Below are 14,102 nucleotides of genomic sequence, written 5' to 3' on the forward strand. Positions count from 1 at the left end.
GTCATGACTCCCAGGATGTCCCAAGAGGACTGAAATAAAGTGTTTAGCCCACATTAACTCGATCAGTAGGGGTCGGGAGGAGCCAGACGTGGACTCGAGTCCTTCCTTCTCTGGCAGCTGACACCCCCTTCCTGTGACTCAGTTTCTGAAGCTGTAAAATGGGCATAGGGCGTGCACCTAGTAGGGCCAAGGGGAGGACGGGGTGTGGCTGTACCGTAGGCCTCACCTGCTGGCTGGCTCTGTGTCCCTGTTTCTGGGGAGGTGGCCCGATAGATGCCTCCGCTGTGTTCAAGGCCCCGCTCCCAGCTGTGTGTCCGAAGGCAGGTCACTTAGCCCCTCTGGACTTCAGCCTCTGCACACCTCCCTGTGGGGATTAAATCAGCCAACGGCTTCCAGTGGCTTGATCTACTGGATGCTCAGTAAAAGTGACGTTTTTCTCCCTTCTCCTCCCTCATGAGGGCTCAGACATTACCCGGTCTTGGAATGGCCCAGGGCTCAAGCTCCCCAGACCTGGGTTGCTGTGTGGAGGAACGTTCTGAGGCCCAGTCTTGGCTTCATGGGAAAGAGTGCTGTGATAGACTAGTAATGTCTGCACAGAGGGTTAGAGGGCCTTGTACACGTGCCGGGAGTTCGTCATTCCTCATGTATTCTGACCTTCTCTTTTCACAGATGGGAAATTGAGGCCAGAAAGACCCAGGACGTATTATCCAAGCTGGCAGAAAAATGCACATCTCTTGTCTTTTGATCCAGGGCTGTCCCCAGCCAGCCAGCCTGCCCCTTCCCCCAGTACAGCCTCCAGGGAGTGGAGTCAAGGGGTGGATGATCGGGGAAGATCCCCGAGCTGGGAGCCAGAACCCCCATTTCCCCACTCCTTGCTGTGGGATCTTGAGCAAGTGATGTCCCCCCAACTTGGACCCCAGTCCCTCGCCTCCCCTTGGAACTACCCAGAGAATTCTACAGTGAGAAGCCAGAGGGGAGGAGAAGCTACATGGTCTTGGCTGAGCGTCTTCCTTCTCTGATCCTCAGTTTCCTCCTCTGTATGGTGAGGGCTCCTCCCTCCTGGCGGCTGTGTGACCGGGATCCTCGCTGGGAAGATCTCTGGGGCCGGCCTGGCTGAGTCCTCTCTGATGCCCGTGTGGGGATGGAGAGGTCGGAGGGGCTGAGGAGCTGCTGAGAGACCGTGGGAATGGTTCCTTCCAACCCTCTGACTCGCGGAGCTGCGAGGCCCGAGCAGCCAGACTCCCAGTGCTGGGGGAGGGAAGTCGGAGTGGGGTGGGGAAACTTGGCCTCCTCCGTCAAGGTCTGATTATCGTCTCTTGGGCTGCTTGGTCCCAATCTGTGGCCTTGACTTTTACCCTGCCTGATGTTGATGTCCTCACATTGTGCCCTCCCCAGCCCGGTCATAGCAAGCTGACCCATTTCATCCCTTGCCCCATCACGGGGTGGGCAGACCTTTTGTTCCCATGACACAGAAGAGGAAACTGAAGCTCAGAGAGGTCAAGGGCTGGGGCCACAATCACACAGCCCAGTGAAGTGTGAGCCCAGCCTTCTGGCTGCTCTGTGATTTGTGGCAGCTGGTTACCACTGAGTGTGCCCCTGGCCTGGCTGAAGTCGTTCCCTAGCTTTGTGGTGGGTGGGGTGCTGGGGGACCTGACTCTGGGCTTCCAGCTCTGACTGATGGAGCTCCCCTGGGCTCTGGAGTACAGGCAGCCTCCAGGGAACCCCCAGCTCCTAGGACGGGCATGTCAGGGCTGCTCAGTGGATGGTCATGGCATACGGGGTGTGGAAACGGCAAGGCCTTTGGAGCCAGTTGGTTCTGGGTTCAGATCCTGGCTCTGCCACTTGTTTACTGTGTGTGATTGTGGGAAAATGATTACTCTGAGCCTCAGTTTCCCCGTTAGTGAAATGGAGATGACAGTGCCAGTACCAGCTTTGACAAGGTCATGTGAGGCTCCGATGAACTACTGTGTGTCTGCTCTGGCGCGGGGCCTGCACACAGTAGGTGCTTAATATTTCTGAGTGCCTGCGATGAGGAAGGGACTTCCCTGACGAGGCGGGAATTCTGAGCCTCTGCAGCCCAGTTGGTCTGGGAATCCCTGGGGCTGCGACTGGACACCTGTGTCCGTGGCGGGCGTGTCCCGTGGGGCGGGGCTGAAGGCGAGGTTAACTAGAGACAGACGAGTTTGGTGGCCGGATCGATTGCAAGCCGCCAACTCTGTCCAGCCTCCCTGAGCCCAGCGCCTGCCTCAGCCTTGCCCACCGGACTTGTCCCGGCCTCCCGGGGCCCTAATCCCTGGCGTCCAAGGCCCCCTCGCTGAGTGCGTCCATCTCTCCAAGGGTGGCCACCGACCGAGCGCTGGGTTCTTGGCCTCTTTGCCCGCTTGGCCTGAGACGCGGGAGCTGTTACTGCCTTCGGGTTTTTGACAGGCAGCCGAGGCTCAGAGAGAGGCAGGGGTGGGCCTGGGCTCCGCAGCAGGGCTCCTGGAGGTGCTGTAGGTCGGGGCCAGAGCTATTCCGTCTGCCCACCCTGGTCACCGCCCACATTTCCCTTCGCCTCAGGTGGTCCCTTGGCCTTCCTGAATCGTCGGCTGTCTTCCTGCTGTGCCGGGTGGTCCAGCCGCCGTGCCTTTGCCTCTGCAGGTCCCACTGCCTAGCAGGCCCTCCCTCTCAGTGCCCTTCGAGTGGCTGAGATGCCGGTGCCTCCAGAAAGCTTTTCCTGCCCACCCTCTCTGCTGCAGTCTGGGTCCATCCTTCCTCCTCTGCAGCCCCGTGGTTCTTTTTCTGCCCTCCCTCATGGCTCTGACACATTCTGCCTTGGATGGCAAGTCGTAGGATTCCTTTTGCCTCTAAGGGAGTACAGTGTTAATCATTACTCCCAAGGGCGCCGCACTTTACAGTTTACAAAGCACTTTCTTCGATCGCCTCTGAGCATCCCCAGGCAGGGCCGGGAGGGAGACAGACTGTCACATCTTCATGTGGTGGATAAGGAAACAGGCCTCAAGTCGGGGTCGTTCTGGACGCTCTCAGTGCCTGAGCAGGTGGAACTGAACCTCCCCCCATGAGCCCCCAGTCTCCCCAGGGAGGATCCCCTCTCTCAGAGGCCCATGAAAGCCTTGACTTATTGTCAAAAGGGAGATCTGGAGGTTCAGAGAGGTGAAGTGACTTGCCTGAGGCCACACAGCCGGGAAGGCTGGCAGAGCTGGGAGGGCTCCTTCTAGGAATCAGAGAGGAGGCAGTTCATGCCCACCTTCCTATCCTTTCTGAGTGGAGAATCAGAGACAACCAAGATCTGGAAGGAAGGATGAGCCACAGTGGACCAGCCTCGGAGCCCGTCAGTGGTCATCCGTTCCTCTAGCCCGTGCTTGAGTCCTTGCTCAGTGCCAGGTGAGCAGTTGTGTCCGATGTCACAGCCTCCCTGTGGGGTGGCACTTCTGGCTCCACTTCACCAAAGACGAAACCGAGGCTCAGAGAAGCAGAGGGACTTGCCCAAGGCCACCCAGTGCGTGGGTTTGGACCCAGAGCCTCCTGGACACCGTAGGCTGACCCGCCTCATCCAGGCTGGGCCCTTCTCTGCCTCCCGTCTGACCCCTGACCCTCATCCAGCCCCTCCCAGCATTCTTTTCAGGGCAGTGTGAGGCCCAGAGACTGCTCTGGGAAGCCGTCCCGGCCCCCGGGGTGCTTCTCCTCTGTCTCCAGCTGCTGTCGCCCCCCAGCTGTGTGACTTTGGTGAGTCAGTTTAACCTTTCTGTGCCTCAGTTTCCCCATCTGAAAAATGGGCCTAGTGGCAGTATCCACATCATGGGCTTGCTCCAAGGATCAGGTGGGGTGTTGTGCGCTACTCTGTCAGCAGTGCCAACACGCAGTAAGCACACGGTAAATGTTTGCTGTTATTTTATTATGATTTCTGTCAACCCAAAGAGGAAAGGGATGTTCTCCAGATAGGAAAACTGAGACTCAGAGAAAGGAAATGGCGTCCAGCAGGCCACAGGGGAGCTCACAGCCAGAGGTTCCTGGGGCACATCCCATTTTGCAGATGGGGAAGCTGTCCCCTTCAAGGACTCAGTTTTCTCATCTGTGCATATTGTGAGGGAGACAGTTCCATCGCATTGTACAATGTGGCTCCTCAGCCAGCAGCCACCCTAGGGTGGGGGCCGGGGGAGGCAGGGGCTCCTGTCCCGCCTGGGTGGGTGGGGCCATACCCTGTGTACTTTATCCTAGAGTAATGCCCCGTCCCCGAGGCTGGGCCTGGTTAGGACGCTGAACCAGGCCCCGCCAGGCTTCTGGGTGCCCTGTGGCTGCTGGCACCCAGAACCCACCACATCGCCTGGTCCCCTGCCTTCTTTGCTGTGTGCCCTGGGCAGATGGCTTCTCTATTTGAGCCTCAGTTTCCTCATCTGTGAGATGGGAGCAGGAGTCTTTTCCTCATAGGGCTGTTGGGAAGACTTGATAAACTCTCTCCCCACGAATGCCCACCCGTGCCAGGCTTGTGGAAGCGTCCAGCCACTGGTCACAGTTACAGGATGGGCAGGGTTCTGACCGACAGGAAGAGGGAAGAGCATTGCAGGCAGAGGACCCACGTGAGCAAAGGCTTGGAGCTGGGAGCACCCCACAGCTGGGTGGGGTAAGTGGAAGGGACCCTGCACCTCCAGGGTTGGGACGGACCCTCGGGAGGGGCAGGGTGTCAGCGCTGGGTGCCGTGCTGGTGACCGCTTTGCCCTCCAGACTTGAAGTTTCCTTTCGAAGCCTTGGGAGCAGCCACCTGCCCCCTGTACCCGCCCCCCTCCCCCCGGCAGGTGTTCCCGAAGGCCCTGGAACCAGATGAGCCGCAGTTCTATTTGGGGACGATTCCGCTGTTCCCGTTTCTCTCCTGTGCCCTAGTTTTAGAAACGACGTGGGTTTGGTTACCAGTTGGCCATTTCAGAGAGCACCCCCCACCCGTACCTTAGCTCTGTGGGCAGCACGGGCAGAGCAGGGCTCTGTGCTGCCGCTGGGAGGGCTCCTGGCCTCCGCCCCGGCCTCTCTGGGCCGGGAGTTGGCAGCTAGATGCTTGATTTCCTGCTGGCGATGTCTGGGCCTTATGCTGGGAGCCGGGGACCCCAAAGATGCACTCTGGGAGCAGCCTGTACCCTGGGGGAGCCAGACACAGACCCTGGTCATTGCCCTGCCACAGGGTGGGTGCCATGTGGACTGTGGCAGCCCATTACAGTGCCAGAGAGCTTCCCAGAGGAGGGGCTAGCTGGCCTGAATCTTAAAGGGTGACAGGTGCTCACGAGGGAAGAAGGGCGAGGGCATGCCAGGAGGAAGGGACAGCAGAGCAAAGATCTGGAGGCAGGAAGTGGCCTGGTGAGTGTGGGTGTGGCCTGGGGAGGTGGGGGCTGCAGGCCATGTGCAAGGTAGTTGGGAATGGACTAGGTGGGTTAGGGGAGGCCTCAAATCCTCATCAGGGTGCTCAGCCTCTTACCTGGGGCTCGGGGGGCAGGGCAGGCCTGCTGAAGGTGTGACAAAGAGAAGGGTCAGACCTGGCTCAGGCGCTCAATTGCTCTTGCTGAGCGAAGGCAGCCCACAGAGGCTGGGGTTCCAGAGAGGGACCAAGGACAAAAGGGAGGAGCTGTTCTGGGGCCTTGGAGGGCGTGGGTGAGGGAACACTTCCTGGAGGAAGTGGTGTGTGTGACATACCTGGAAGGATGGAATAGTTCTCTTGGGGGCAGGTGGGCCTTGAGCAAGGGCCTGAAGATGCGTGTGAGCAGCTCCTCTTGTTGGAGCTCGGAGGGCGGTCGAATTTTGACCTGAAAGGTGGCTGGTGCCCCGAGTGGAGGACCCCCACTGCCTGCTCAGGGAGTCTTCGTGCTGTCCTCGGGCAGTGAGGAGAGACCGCGGGGCGCCGACTGTGGGTAGCGCCCGGCTCAGGGTAGGTGCCCCCTGGCAGTGTGCCTTTGAGGAGATGGCCCTGGTGGCTGCGCCGAGAGCAGATGGGCCTGGAGAGAAGGGGGGCGCCGGCCAGGCAAACGGCGGGGCTGGGATGGATGGGAATGGCCCCCTGGTCTGCCTGCCATCCATCCTTTCCCTGCAGATGCCGCCTGGCAGGAAGTGGTGGAGACGTGTTGGGGCCTGGCCGGCGGATCCCGAAGGCCCTGGGGCATGGGCTGGGCGTGGTCCCTGTTCAGGGCCAGCCTCCATCCCTTGTTGGGGAACCCTCGGGGAAGGACCAGGCGTGGTTGCCCACCCTGGCCTCCAGAAAGGCCCCTCCACCCTCCTGAACCCAGAGGGTCTGTTCTCCAGACAGGGTGAGTGCCGGCTGGGCCTGGGTTTCAATCCTCGCTTTGTTCCTTGCTGGCTGGGAGACCTTGGCTGAGTAACTTTGCCTTCTGAGCCTATTTCCCCATCTGCAAAAATGGGGTCACCCTAGAGCCCCCTCACAGGACTCCCAGGGAGGATTAATGAGATTTTAGGGGGCCGTGCCCCACACTGCGCCAGCCCCGGGATCTGGCTTTGGAGCTGTTGGCCTGGCCTGACCGGGGGTGCTGGGACCTGCTGGGCGGCTGGGGGGCGGCTTCCGATCTGCCCCAGGCTCTCAGCGCTGAGGACAAAGCTCCTTTGTGGTGGGACAGATGGAGCCTGGGAGCCCCCCTGTTCCGGGACCAGAGGGTGGCCTGCCCACTCCCCCGTCCCCAGATCTCCCGGGGAAAGGAGCTTTCTTGGACTGAGGATGGGGAATGAAAGTCGGGTTGTGCAGGCAGAGAGGCTGGGCTGCCTGCAGCTGCTCAGGCCAGAGCCTGGCTGGTGAGCTCTGGCGGACCCTTCCCTTCTCTGGGCCACCTTCTCTGGGCTCCGGGCATCCCTGGCAAGTCCCAGGCCCACTGTGTGTGCCCTGATCACCCATCCATCCATCCATCCATCCATCCCTTTGTTAACTCATTCAGTAGTTACCAGGTCCCCACTCCAGGCTCGGCCCTGTGCTGTTGACCAGTGTCCATTCTGACCGGATAGATGCCCAAGCATGCCGTCTTTTAACTGTTTTGAATGTGACACTCTCTGCAGAGCATTCAGCTGAGAGTGAGACAGAAGCGGCCCCTGTCTTCATCAGACATGTACTCACACAGTGAGCTATGTCATCAGAGCTGTGGTCGATGCTCAGAGAAGTTGAAGGTCCTCACCTGGGCCGGGGGAGATCAGAGAGGCCCTCTGTGAGCAGGGGGCTTTTGAGATGAGACTCAGACAGAGAGCAGAGTTGGCTGGGTGTGTTGCCATTTGAACAAGTGGACGGGAAAGGCCTCTCTGAACAGGTGACATTGGAGTAAAGCCCCTGAAGGAAGGGAGCGAGTGAGGCTACAGATGTCTAGAGGAAGTACGCTCTGGGTGGAGGGAACAGCAAGGGCAAAGGCCCTGAGGCAGGGCTGTACTGGGTTCTCAGGGAAAGGAGAGGTGGCCAGTGTGGGCAGAGCAGAATGAGTGAAGGGGGTGGGGCTGTAGAGTCCATCATAGGCACTTGGAGGCCCTGTGAGGACTTTGTCCTTTGGCTTGAAGTGTAGCGGCTGTGAGAGCTGTTGACCAGGGGTGATGGGTTCAGAAAGGTTCTCTGCCCTAGTCGGCCAGCCTGGAGGAGGTGGCTGGGCCTGCAGGAGGGGGTGGCCATGGTGGGAGGGAAGAAAGTGGATTCAGGCTGTGTCTGGAGAGGGGACTGAGAGGGCTCGGAACTGGAGTAGGTGGGGCCGGAAGGAGTCATCCTTCCTCCGTCGGGCGGCTGGGGATGCGGGGCTGAGTGCCCCCCAGAAACCGCTGTGGGCTTCCGGTTCCTGCTCCCTTCCCATCCCCAGTCCATCTGGAGGTATACAGGCCCCCGGCTTCTTCGCCTTGTCCTGAGGGCCAGACCAAGTCCTCTGTTCCTGCGGCCTTCAACGATGGCACACCTCAGGCCAGACTGGCAGGATGCCACCCATTTCACAGAGGAGGAAACTGAGGCTCAGAGCAGGATACCCGCTGCCCGGGTTGCACGATGGGGCGGGGGTGGGGCTTGGCCTCTCAGGACTCGGGGGTTATGGATTTAGGGAATATGGACCCCGCCCCCAAATTCCAGCTAAGGATCCCAGGGTGTAGCTGAGGTTGCTTCCTGCCCTGAACGGAGGCTGCCCAGTGTGACCTCAGCGGTGGGACTGGGGGCTAGGACTCCAACTTGTCCCCAGAGCTGGGCTTTGGGACGGGGCCGCATTCTGAGTGGCCTCTTCTCGATCGCTCAGCACCTTGGATTGAAGCATGCCCAGTGCCACTTTCCACCTGGGGAAACTGAGTCCAGAAGGGCACAGGACTGGCGCACGGCTGAGCAGCAGCTTGGGACAGGGCAGGTTTACACCAGGTCACCCGCTGGCTTGCCCTGCTCCAGCGCCACCCACCTGGTGGCCTTGCCCGTCCCTCTGGGCTTCCAGGCTGTGGACATGTCCTGGTGGGAAGGGGTCCTGCCCCCACAGTGCAGGTTGGGGCCTGGGGTCTGGAAAGGGGTCCCCTTCCTGCCCAGGAAGAAACCCGAGAGCCGCAGGAGCTGGGATTGGTGGGGGCGCCGTGGTCCATTTGCGTAGCCTTTGCCCCTCTCCCGCCCGGGCTGCAGGTCCTGTCCCCACCTCTCTGCCGGTGCCAGCCTGAGCCTGCAGCACCCGCCCCGCCCCGGCCACACTGGCAGAGCTGGTTTGAGGCCTGCCAGCCCCGAGCCTCTTCGCACCATGAACACGGGACCAGACATGTCCTGGCTGCCCTGGCCCCCGGATGGCCCCTGGCTCACTCTTCGCTCATTCCTTGCTCACTCAGCAAGCATCCCTGGCACCTGGTCCGTGCCTGAGCCCGCGCCGGGTGGGGCTCGGGTCCTTGAGTTGTCTCAGACTCACATGCTGCCCTGTGTCAGTCAGGGTGGAACGTGCCAGGTGGTGGTAGGAGAGCACAGTGGTTGGGGCATGGGCTATGGGGCTGGACAGACCCAGGACTGAGGCCCGTACCTCTTCTTCTTGTGGGGCCCTGGGTGGGACCCATTCATCTGTCCCTCTGTTCCTCCCTCTGTCCATCCTTCCCTTCCTCCCCCTTCTCTCCCTCTGCCCACCCCTCCGCCCCTCCCTCCACAAATATTTACTGAGCACTGCTGCATGCCAAGCGATGTTCTAGAGGCTGGAGATACGGCAGAGCACCGGCCAGACGGAGTCCCTGCTCCTCCAGGGCTGACGTTCTAGGAGGGAGACACAAACACCACAAACAGGGAAGCCACGCATGGGTCTGCGAGAATGTGATGAGGGCCTGGCTCAGATGTCAAGGGGAGGGGTTGGGTGCTGGCTGGGCCCTGGAGGGTGGGCTGCCGTTAGAGAGGGTGGCCCGGGAAGGCCTCCCCCAGAAGCTTGCCTCCAAGGACGGGAGGAGTCTCGTTGCTCCTCTGGGGAAGGGAATCCAGGTGGAGGGAACGGCCAGCGCAAAGACCCTAACGTAAGGGCAGGTTGGCATGTTGGAGGAACAGCACGGAGGCCAGGGGAACAGAGTGAGCGAGGGGGAGAGTGGAGGGAGAGAAGGGCAGAAGGACTGAGGGGCAGAACAGGGAGGGCCTGGACCATTCCAACGTCACCTTTGACCTCCGCATGAGGTGGGGGCCGGCAGAGGGTTCCGTGCATGTGGCTGCTGTGGGGAGAACAGACCGAGGGGGTGAGGGTGGAGGCAGAGGACCAGCGAGGGGAGGGAGCCGTAATGGTTTGCCCAGGCTGGGGGTCGTTGGTGGGAGGGGGAAGGGGTCACACATTAATTTTGCATTATTTCACTTAATCTTCCTTTTTAAACTCTTCGTTATGGAGGCCTGTGGGTATAGTGACCCCCACGAACCCATGACTGAGCCCAAAGCACCGCCAACACGCGGCCTGTCCTGCCCGCTCCCCACCTGTCCGTGTCACCCCCATCCCGGCCATGTGAGAGCACATCCTGCACGTCCTACTTTATGTGTAAATCTTTCAGGGTGCATCTCCGAAAGATAAGGACTCGTGCTGGGAAAGCAGCCACAGAAACACGATCCACCAATAATTCCTCAATATCAGCAGTCCCCTCCTCCCTCAGGTATATTTTGGGGTGGAGCCGATGTCTGGGCCTCCCTCTCTTTGCCGTAAAGGGAGGCTCACAATGGCCCCTCCTCCCAGGCTGTTGTGAGATGACCCAGGTAAGACGCTGAGCCTGGGGCCTGGCACACAGTAGGTGCTCAACAAATAACAGCTGCTACTCTTACTGATTGATGGCCAGCACATCTGGCACATTTGCTATGGTCTGGGCTCTGTTCTAAGCATTGCACACATGTGATTCATTTGATCCTCACAACAATCCTTGGAGGTAGGTTATTATTTTTATCCCTATTTTATAGATAAGGAAACAGAGGCACAGAGAAGTGGAGTAACTTTCCCGAGGCCACACAGCCAGGAAGGGTCAGAGCTGGGTTTTGAACCCAGGCAGTCCAGCTCTTGATCCGAATGTGATGGGAGCTATGTGGACCCAGATAAAGAGGGGTACCTCTCACAGCTGGGGACAGGCAAGGTCAGGTACTGCCTGTGGTCAGGCCCAAAGGGCACGCTGGAGTTCACGGGGGCGCAGGGGCAGGGGACGCGGGTGGGAAAGCTTCAGGGGAGGGAACAGCACATGCAAGGGACCGGAGGCTAGGGGCTAATTCCAAGTTGAAGGGAGGGTCAAGGGGTGGGGAGAGGGCAGCGTGCGGCAGGCCCCCCTCCACCCTGGGCCTTGATTCTGTGAGCAGTGGCAGGGGCGGCCATCTTGCTGACCGCTGTCCCCACCCTCGGGCCCCGATGCCCTCTCCTGTTTCGTGGAGGAGGAAAGGCAGGGCTGGGCCTTCCCGAGGCCATGCATCCAGGGGAGGTGCCCTGTGGGCTTCGAGAGTGGGGTGCAGGGGTCAAGCTCAGGGCTGACTTTCTGGGGGGTCCAGGCCACTGGGCACAGCTGCCCACTGTGTCCCGGGAGGGAGTCACCTCACGGGCGTGGGCGGGAGGAGGTGGCACTGTGTGTTCCCGGAGCAGAGCGGCAGCTGGAGCTGCTGGCAGGAAGCAGCGGGCGCCGTGGGCAGGGGCCGGCTGGCGGCTGTCCCCCCAAGGCCCACCAGCCATCAGCTGCGGGGGGGCGCAGCCAGGGGCCCAGGAGAGAGGACCTTGGAGAGGCTGGAGGGAGCAGAGTGTGTCACCTCAGTGTCCCCGTGGCCACCCCCTGGTACTGGGGGTCTGCTGAGGAGTCCTTGGCATGCCAGGACTGTGCAGGTGCAGACGCCGAGGCCGAGAGGGGGTGTGACTTGCCTGAGGTCACACAGGGCCTGCCACTCAGCCCCGGGGTGGCCAGCCCTCAGCAGGCAGGGCCAGGTGGCACCTGGCGGGGTCCCTGAGGCCTGCCTGGTCTGTAGGTCATTTGGGGCCAGCATCCGCTCTTCTGCCTCCTCCGCGGCCCAGTGTTCTTGGGCCGGGTGTCCCGGGAATCTCATCCTCGATCCCAGCACCCACACTCTCATTTGGGGGCCGCCCTTCGCCTTGGTGTGTGACCTGGGGTGGGGCAGCCCCTCTCTGAGCCTCAGCTTCCTCGCCTGTGAAGAGGGATGGCTCACAAGGCTCCCTGGGATGGGGCTGTGGCCTCCTGGCCTGTGAGCCGCCTGGCCTGGCCTCTGGGTGGAAGCCAGAGCGGGGTCGGGGGTCAGTGAAGACTGCCAGCCCTGCCGACCTCCCTGGCCCGAGGTGCTCCCATGGGCAGGAGGACCCAGCAGCCCCCTTCCAGTGACTCCCTCTTGGGCTCGGGCCTTGGTGGAGGGCGATGGTGGGAGGTGGGCGTGGGGAAGACCAGGCCGCCCACTGTGTGCCTGTCTTCTCCCCATTTGCTGCTGGGGAAACTGAGGCTGCAGGACTTAAACTGACCTGGCTCCCTTGCCTTTCTCTGATCTACCTCTGGGCCTTTGCCCCAGCTGTCCCTTCTTTCTGGATCACACTTCCCTTCCCTCTTCTCAAACTGCCCAGACTTTGGACCTCAGCTGAGATGTCTCCTCCTCTGGGAAGCCCACCATGGTTTTGTGTCCCCTTTGGCCCTTCCAGCCCTCTGGAACTGGCCATCACTGTGCTCTGAAAGGATGGCTGTGGGATGAAGGCTCAGTAACCTGACACCACCCCGCCCAGCACGCTCACGGGCCTAGGGAAACCTTCATGGCCCTCCCTGTCAGTTTTTCAGGCCTTTCTGACCTAAATTGTTGGACAGATCCCTCTCAGGGCCTCTGTCAAACCTCCTCACATCTGGGCCAAAGGCCAGCAGTGACCCAGTTAAGCTGGAACCCACGCAGTCCAGACCTCTCATTCGATAACCCCCTGCACATCTGACTTTCCTGCCTCAGGGCCTTTGCACGTGCTGGGTCCACCTCCTGGGCTGCCCTCCCCATGCTTCCTTGCAGGTGCAGTGGGGAGAGGACGGGCTTTGTTATCTCTTGGATCTGGGTTGGCATCCCGGCTCTCAACTTCCCGGCTGGAGGAGTTTCCTGGAGCCCCCATGTCCTCATGTGTGAAATGAGTGTGGCACAGCTCACTGCAGGGCTTGTTGGGAGCATTGAAAGGGTAGCGTGAACCTCAGGTAGGGGGACGTGGGGGGAAGTGTGGGGCTCCACAGCCTATCAGCATGCTCCCATTCCACCCCCCGGCCTGCACTGGAGCAGCTGGCGCAGTTGAGTTCTGAGGAGGGGCTGAGTTGGCTCTGGACACTGCCAGGGACAGCCCAGCCACAAGCTCCTTCCTTGGGCCTTCCCGGCGGCCCCGGGGGGCAGCCCCCCTTTAGGGAGAAGCTCAGAGGGAGAGGGACTTGCCACTCAGCTAAGAGATCTTAGTGCCATCATTTGACCTGTTCAGGCCTCAGTTTCCTCATCTGTGAAATGGGCTAATGAGAATGGCACATAGTAGGTGCTAAGTAAACCTTGGCTGTCACTGCTGTCCTCATGCATGTCACCGTCTTTGTTCCTGTCCCGACTCTGCAGCATGAGTCCCTTCTCTGTTCCGAAACCACTCGTGGAAAAGCACCCAGGTGCCCAGCTGATTCTTTGGAGTCTGAAGGCAAAAGGGGAGTCGGGCAGCCCCCTGCCGCCCGCCCGTGGGGAGCTGCCTTCTCGTGGGAGGCGGAGGGGAAGCGGGGAGGGTGCGGCCCGTCTGTGACGTGGCCGTGGGGGGCCGGCCCCTCCGCGCTCCCGGCCTCAGCTTCACCCTCTGGGAACGGCGTGCTGGTGTTGGTGCTGCCCGCAGGGCTGCTGTGGGGATGGGGCGTCAGCTGGGGACGCAGCCTGGAGGTTCGGGGGGTCACCTGATCCTTTTTCGGCTGCGGGGCCTCGGGCCGGCCGCTTGCCCTGCCCTGGCCTCCGTCCCCTTATGGACCCGGGCCTGGCCGGGGTGGCGGAGTCCCTGGTGGAAGGACGCCCTCCAGAGTGCAGCTGGGCCCGGGGCCGCGGGGAGAGGGGCTGGCCGTGGCCCGGGGTCGGGAGAGCCAGGACCCCCAGGACCCCCAGCCTCTCTCTTGGGTGGGGGCCTGGGCACCTGACTTGGCTTCTCCGAGCCTCTCCCGTCCCCTCCCCTGAGAGACGGCCGATGGTCGCCGTGTCGCAGGTCCCGGTGAGAACAGGGGTGCACAGTGACAGTAGAGAGAGGAGCGTCAGCAGCCATCGTGAAGGCCCGCGTGCTTGCCTCTGCGCCTGCCTGGGCTGACTGGCGTCTCCACGCGCCCCAAGGACACTTTGGTCACTTGCCCGGAGTCTCCCATGGGCTGCAGCGGGGTGTCCGGCCACGGCGCTCTGCCTGCCTGCTGGAGCAGGGGCCTGCCGGGGTGGCTGGCTGTCACTGGGCCCGTCCCTCCTGCTGCCACCTCCCTCCTCCGCCCCACACAACCTCCACTGCCCGCTCTGCCCATCCCCAGTTGGGCCGCTGTTATCAGGAGACATTCCTGGACTGGCTGAGAACAGCTCCCACCTTGGGCCCTTCTGAGAGGGGGTGTGTTTGCTGATATAGCCGGTGACTCCCTTGGGGGATGGGCCCTGGGGCCTGGGGCTGCAGAGCCCAGACCCTCCGAGTCTGCCTCTGATGTTG

At 61.3% G+C, this 14,102-nt stretch overlaps 1 protein-coding gene across 1 annotated transcript in view; it reads left to right on the top strand.

Moving 5' to 3' along the window:
* Positions 1 to 14,102, top strand: part of SRC (SRC proto-oncogene, non-receptor tyrosine kinase) — a 49,929-nt gene that overhangs the window by 4,160 nt on the left and 31,667 nt on the right. The window lies entirely within an intron of this gene.

This window comes from Equus asinus, chromosome 15, assembly GCF_041296235.1.
Source record: "Equus asinus isolate D_3611 breed Donkey chromosome 15, EquAss-T2T_v2, whole genome shotgun sequence".
In the NCBI taxonomy this organism is placed as follows: domain Eukaryota; kingdom Metazoa; phylum Chordata; class Mammalia; order Perissodactyla; family Equidae; genus Equus; species Equus asinus.